This window comes from Rhinopithecus bieti, unplaced genomic scaffold (genome assembly GCF_001698545.2).
Source record: "Rhinopithecus bieti isolate Rb0 unplaced genomic scaffold, ASM169854v2 scaffold_3062, whole genome shotgun sequence".
NCBI classification, from domain to species: Eukaryota; Metazoa; Chordata; class Mammalia; order Primates; family Cercopithecidae; genus Rhinopithecus; species Rhinopithecus bieti.
This window is the reverse complement of record NW_016804432.1, coordinates 2626647-2634186: the sequence shown is the minus strand read 5'-3', so window position 1 is coordinate 2634186 and position 7540 is coordinate 2626647. Positions and strand designations below refer to the sequence as shown.

Below are 7540 nucleotides of genomic sequence, written 5' to 3'. Positions count from 1 at the left end.
GGGGGCGGGGAGCCGGGAGCGCCGCCCCGCCAGCGCGCCCCGCCCGTGGGAGAGGAGGGGCTGCGGCGCCGCGGACCACTGGAGGCGCAGCACGGTCGCCGCCGCCGCTGTCGGTGCTAGAGATCGCCGCTCAGTGCAGGCGGCGCCTGTGCCTCCTCCTCTCCTCTGCTAGCCCGCGCTCCGGTCAGCCTGCCGGGGCCCGCTCTCCGCCTCCTGCCTCCCGCCGCAGCCGCGCAGCCGCGGCAGAACCCGCGGCACCACCGCTCGCCCTCCAGGTAGGTGTCCTAGCTGCAAAGGGATTGCCCGGGGCGGGCGCCACGGTGCCCGCATCGCGGCCCGGGGGCATTGTGCGCCTCCGGCTGGCCGAGGACCCCGAGGGACGCGTGGGTGGGCAGCCGCAGCTTCGGGCCCCCAGGGCATCGCCGTCCCCCGGGGGCGCCGCCGGCCGATAGCCCGGGCTACAGGGAAGTCGGGGCGGCGGTGGCAGCCCATTCCCGCGGCCGGGATGGGAGGGGGCGTCTGTAGCGCGGTCCCCCTCCCTCCCCCTCGTTGCCAGGGAATTCCGGCTGCCTGCCACTCGCGCTCGCGTTCCCTCGCGCGGGCCGGCGCCCCTGCTCCCTGCAGGCTGCCTGGGGATTGAAGCAGGGGTAGGGAGAAGGACTGATGTAATTGTCAGCGGAAAACCGAACCCGCGCGGGTGAGAGCGCCCGCGCCCGCGCGAGCTAACGCCTACGCCGCACCTTTCAGGGAATCGGGGAAGCCGAGAGGAGCGGCTGGGGAAGTTGTGCATTGGGTTTTATTGTGCGCGTGCACTGCGGACTGCCCTCGCGGGGCACCACTGCCCACCCGCTGCTGGCGCCCCTGCATCCCTCCCTGCAGCCTTCGTCCACACCCCCGGCCAGGGCCAAGTCTGCCTTCCCTGGTTCAGACCGGGACAGGGTTTGCATTGCAGTCAAGACGTGCTTCCCCTGCATCAAGCCGGGAGCTGCCCGCAGATCGTGTCGCCGGGGATGCTGGGGGAGGAGGGAATGGGAGACCTGGGGAGGAAGCCTGGAGAAGTAATGACACTAGCAGATTTTCTCCCCAAAGCTTCTGCTGCATATAGACACATCTGCAAGGCACCTTTTAAGCTGTTGTTGAAAGTTATAACCAGATACTGATTTTGTGACAATTCTGTGATATACCTAAACGGTTGCTTAAACCTAGAGACCTAAAGCTAGGGGAAGCATTACATAATGGACATGAAGCAAATGACACGAAACTAAGTGAACCCACTGGGTTGCCAGATTATTTCTCTCTTCTGGACACAAAATCCTGTAAGGTTTTTTCCATAGGAACTTTCATTTTTAAATTGCTGGGCTAAGTTTGACCAATTGTCTATTATATTCAGTTGTGATTTTTTTTTCTAAATAATTTTCTTGGACATCTTTTCTTAAATTTAAAAATTGCATACTAATGGTTATATATCACTAAGCTGATTAGGAAATGTAGTCTTCACAAGGTAAAAATGAGAAATTTCCCATCTTAATACCATTAACTTTGTTTTCCTCGTTTTGTTTTTGTTCCTTTTCCTTCTTTCATCCCCCCCCCAACCCCCGCTTCATTTTTTGGAAACATTTCTACAGTTTTGGGTACTGCAAGCTCACAACGTTGATATTTCTATCACATGCTACAGCATTGCAGAGACAAAGACTAATAATAAATGAAACAGAAGACCTCGCAGTAACTCTGAGAGTGATCAGGGTTCCCAAGGTCGAAGGGAAGCTGCAGTGTAATTCAGCAATAATCACTTACAGAGAATATGCATAGCCCTCTGTGGGAAAGGCCCTGATTGGTAGATTTTATTCTTATTATTCTTTTGCAGTTGGAGTTCATATATTTTTTCCCTAAAAAATAATTTTCTTAAGGTAAAAGGAAATATTTTGAAATTAAAAGTTCAGGCTTTAGAAAGCCTAAAAATCCTGGTTTTGCTCATTTTTGGATTCAATGTTGATAACGCCATTATACATTCAGTGGATGGATTACCTTTGGCGATACCTCAGTTTCAGATTACTATGACTTGTCAGGTGACTCTTGGCTTTAGTATGAGGTAGTTCTGCTGGACTTTTACAAGAATCACATATGTAAGTTTTCTTATCCCTACATTGCTCTAACGTTAAGTTAACTTTACTTAAAGGAGAAAAATAAAGTCCTTCCAAGATGAAATCTTTGTGGTTGGAGGTCTTAGTATCACCACAGATACTGGATTAGGTACACTGCATAAGGAGATAAAAGTTCTTGTGACTTTACTCATGAAACTGTTGGAGTAGAGAGAAGATAATATAGTTTTGAAAGATAAGGCATACATTCTCAAAAGAAGGATTTTGTTGTTTTGCTGCAAAGATTAGGTCATAATTATGATACTTGTTTAAAACTTTAAATCTTGGGGGAAAAAGGGTCTCATACTATCCATTGACTTCTGGAACTTTTTTTTTTCTCACTCAATATTATATCTCTAGATTCATGCATACTGTATGTAGTTGTAGTTCACTGACTTTCACTGCAGTAAAATAATCCATTACGTGTCTTATAACGCAGTATGTTTCTCTCTTCTCTTTTCAGTGACCATTTTTTTTTTTAATTTTGTTATTTTTTGAGATATTGCAGTGTTGCTCTGATTATTCATGTTTCCTGGACACACGTGCCAGTGTTTCTCTTGGGTTAATACCAAGGAATAAAATTGCTGGTTTGTAGGTTATGTGAATATTCAACTTAAGTATTGCCAAATTATATTCCCAAATGGTTGTACTAATTTACATAAGCCAGGGAAACAATCAAATACAAACACTAAATACAAACATGGACTTCTGTTTTGCATATGTGTCTGTTGAAATACACATCTTTTTAGAAAGCAAGAGAATGATGAACATAAAACTTAGGATGGCAGTTATCTTTTATATGGACTAGAGGGTAGCATGTGGGGAGGAACACACACGGATGTTAGTTATTGATAATGACCTAGTCCTTCAGTTTTGTGGTGAGTTCCTAGGTGATCATTGTGCAAAGTGAGTATGTTCCAAGTCCCCCAGTAGATGCCTGATACCTCTGATGGTGCCAAACCCTATGTATATTCTTCTTTTCCATATGTACATACCTATGATAAAATTTAATTTATAAATTAGGTACAGTAAGAGATCAACAACAATCATAATAAACAGAACAATTTTTAACACTATACTGTAATAAAAAGTTATGTAAATATGGTTTCTCTCTCTTTCAAATTATCTTATTACACTGTATTCACCTATTCTCAGAACCTCATTGACCATGGGTAATTGAAACTTTGGATGGGGGCAGATGCTGTATTAAAAAAAAGGAAAGAGGATCATGCATGGACCAGTGATTATATTTTAAGGCTCTAAGGAAAAAGAAAATAAGGACAATAGAGTTGTCACAAGACAATAGGCCTACAAGATATTAGTTGAAAGATGAAGACGCAGTCCCTGTGCATAGGCATGAGTTTCCCAGAGTTCATGGAAGAAATTTGCAAAAAGGTTGAGCAGGAAGTGGTCATGCTCAGAAGAAGGCTGTTGTGGACTTAGAAAATGATTTGAACAGAAGTTGAGGGAGCCATGAGAGATTTTCCAACAGTGAACCACTCAAAGCATTTATACAGTAAGTTTAGGGAACAGATAGGTGGGGGCTACCAGGAGACATCCAAGGCTTCTCGTTAGGAGGGGCTGCTGATTGAGATGGGAGTTCTCAAGTTTGGAGAAAATGAAATGGATTGGTTTAAAAACTAAAACGACCGTCCTAGAAAAGAAGAAGAGGAGAGTCAAAGGTATTTGACTATAATGAAAAGAAATATGAAGAATCTTGATGTGTAGTATCAATTTTATTTATTTATTTATTTATTTTGAGACAGAATCTCGCTCTGTCACCCAGGCTGGAATGCAGTGGCGCAATTTTGGCTTACTGCAACCTCCTGGGTTCAAGCAATGCTCTTGCCTCAGCCTCCCTAGTAGATGGGACTACAGGTGCGTGCCATCACGCCGACTAATTTTTGTACTTTTAGTAGAGATGGGGTTTTACCATATTGGTCAGGCTGGTCTTGAGCCCCTGACCTCGTGATCTGCCCACCTCGGCCTCCCAAAGTGTTGGGATTACAGGGCTGAGCCACTGTGCCCAGCCACATTTTTTTTTTTTTAAAGAAAATAGTGGAGTTGCTGTGGGAGCTTTTAGTAAGGTTTAAACATCTCAAGTATGTGATAATAGATATCCAAGCTCATGTTTGAAAATGTGCATTATGGTGTCTGCTTTATATGTAGAGGTTGTTTTTAATTTTTATTTTTTTTTTGGATACATAATAGGTGTATGTGTTTATGGGGTATGTGAGATATTTTGATACAGGCATACAATGTGTAATAATCACATCAGGGCAAATGGGGTATCCATTATCTCCAGCATTTATCCTTTGTGTTACAAACAATCCAATTATACTCTTTGAGTTATTTTTAAATGTACAATTAAATTATTATTGACTATAGTCACCTGTTGTGCTATCAAATACTAGATCTTATTCATTGTTTCTTTTTTCCTTTTTTTTTTTTTAAGGGACAGGGTCGCCCTATATTGCCTAGTCTGGTCTTGAACTCCTCCTGGGCTCAGGGGATCCTTCTGCCTCGGCCTCCCAAAGTGTTAGGATTACAAGCATGAGCCACCACTCCCAGCTCACTTATTCATTGTTTCTATTTTTTTGTACCCATTAGCCAACCACTTCTCCCCTAACTTCTCCACTACTCTTCCCAGCATCTGGTAACCATCCTTCTACTTTCTATCTCTATGAGTTCAATTGTTTTAATTTTTAGCTCCCACAAATAAGTGAGAACATGCTCCTCATTGATAATGTCTAGCTTAGCTAGTGCTGGATTCTCTGGACCTAGCACATGGTGGGTGTTGAATAAATATTTTTGGAATGAATGAACGGATTTTAAGTAGTTGGTTAGATTTTTCAGGTTTTTGGAGATGTTACAAGTGTCATTCATGTTAGTCTTTGCTTCTTTCTTATTGAACTTATACCTTTTAAAAAGAACTTTGAGGCTGGGCGCAGTGGCTCATGCCTGTAGTCCCAGCACTTTGGGAGGCCAAGGCGCGTGGATCACTTGAGGTCAGGTGTTCGAGACCAGCCTGGCCAACATGGTGAAACCCAGTCTCTACTAAAAATACTAAAATTAGCTGGGAGTGGTGGCATGTACCTATAGTCCCAGCTACTCAGGAGGCTGAGGCAGGAGAATCGCTTGAACCCAGGAGGCAGAGGTTGCAGTGAGCTGAGATTGTACCACTGCACTCCAGGTTAGGTGACAGTGAGACTCCATCTCAAAAATAAATAAATAAATAAATAAATAAATAAATAAATAAATAAGAGAACTGCAGCACAAAGAGGTTAAGTAATCTGCCGGAGGTGGTTTCCTTGTCTGTAATGTGGATGTACTATCTGTAATGTGGACATGCTATCTGTAATATGGACATATTATTAGGGCTTAACTCTCCAGTTGTGTCAAGTATTCTGTGAACTTCTGGCCCAGAGTAAAAACTCACCACATATTGCCAGCAATGTTAGGGAGTTGTTGTTACAGAAATAGTACCCCCGAACGTACAATAGCTAAAATGACCAAGGATAATTTAATTGGATCTCAGTTTTTCAAGTAATAAACATTCAAATAGAACATTTCTTTCAAATTCAGCTTTGTCTAACTCAGTTGGCCTTGGGTATATTGTTGGTGTTTAGTGACTATTAGATATGACAGTTTGTACATTTGTTATATTCTGAGAGGAAATTAGATGCATCATATATCCATCGGATGTTCTGGATTCTTCACTCAGGCTTTGCCATGTTCAGTGCATAAATACTATCTGGCAGATAGTAAAATATGACCAAAATTATTAATCCCTATGGGTGATTAAAAGAAACATACACATAAAATTCAATTTTCTTAAATCAGATGAGAGCTTTCCTGTGTCAGTATCCAAAGGAAGCGTTTTAAATTTTGATTATACTGTGAAATTCTGCTTTCAACAAATAAAATTTCACATTATTTTCTGTCCTCTTCTGTTCCCCCTTAAACCCCTACCATTACTCTTTCTACACACTTAATATTTCTGTTAATTTGCTTCTGAGGGAATGCTTGGGTATTTACTGCTAAGTGTTTTTCTGGGTCTTTCTAGAAGGCTGACTGATTTTATTGCTTAGGTTCGGGGCCAAATCCTGTGGTTGCCTGGCTCTCTGAGATATTGAGTCTTCAACCTTTAGCTGCCTGTAAGTGACTGCTCAAATGTCATGGGGAGCCTCTGCAGGATAACCATTAAGGGTTGTTTTTTTTTTTTTTTTTTTTTCATTTGTTAAATCCCCAAAACTAATGCTATTAAGGGGCTTTTCATAGACCTAGAAAACTCTATGTATTCATCTTCTTAACTCTCACATCACATAGCCTTGTACATAGTGGACATTCAGTAAGTGTTGTTAAATATACAATTTTTGTTAATTGATTCGTATAAAATTACACTGTACATTGTTTGCCATTTGAAATGCTAATTATAGTCTGTTTGGGTTGTGTTTACATTCTAATCTTTCGGAACACTGGAGAAAAAAACTTTAAGCTTTTTCCCTTTAAACTTTGAAGGAAAACACATATTTGGATAAGGCGGTGCTGCACTTCGAGTCCCAAAATGTCCATTATTGGGTAGCTAACTGACAATTATTTCTCTGTGTAGGAAATATTTTTAAAAAATTCTTCGAGAATAATGCCTAATTATTCTTTGTGAGCTGGCCAAATTTTGTGAAATAATGAGGTTTAGGGATTACATTTTTCAAAGCCAGCAATAAAATATACAAAGATTAAAGCACATTTCTTTAAGTTGGAGGTGCTGGAGCTTTTGGTTGCTCTTTTGTTTTGAAATGGGCCATCTGACATTTATATGCAAATCAATAACGTATGAATTAAATGCAAGCAAGGTTCTGTTTCTTCAGACACTTTTTTTTTTTTTGAGATGGAGTCTCTCTCTGTCACCCAGGCCCGAGTGCGGTGGCACAATCTCAGCTCACTGCAACCTGCGCCTCCCGGGTTCAAGTGATTCTTCTGCCTCAGCCTCTCCAGTAGCTGGGACTACAGGTGTGTGTCACCATACCTGGCTAATTTTTATATTTTTAATAAAGACGGGGTTTCACCTTTTTGGCCAGACTGGTCTTGAACTCCTGACCTCAAGTGATCCTCCTGTCTTGGCCTCCCAAAGTGCTGGCATTACAAGTGTAAGCCTCTGTGCCTGGTTCTTCAGACACTTCTAAAAACTGCCCACAAATCATGATGTAACTTTCTTCCTTTTTCCTCTGCTGGCATAGATGATTACTATTATAAGAAATTAGTAATCTCTTTTTGAGGATGGTGATGGAGTGTTGTACAGGGGTGTTCCTTGATTTTAATGCTATTTTCTATAATTCCTTGAAATTTTCTTTCTAAAACAGATTTTCTTTAGGACTTCCAGAAATGCTTTAGGAATTCCAGAT

At 42.1% G+C, this 7540-nt stretch overlaps 1 protein-coding gene across 1 annotated transcript in view; it reads left to right on the top strand.

Annotated features, from left to right (window-relative positions):
* The first annotated feature begins 82 nt into the window (after positions 1-82).
* Positions 83-7540, top strand: part of OSBPL6 (oxysterol binding protein like 6) — a 206852-nt gene continuing 199394 nt past the window's right edge. Inside the window, exon 1 of the mRNA XM_017868256.1 lies at positions 83-275. The gene's annotated coding sequence lies outside the window, so the exon portion shown is untranslated. The remainder of the gene's footprint in view (positions 276-7540) is intronic.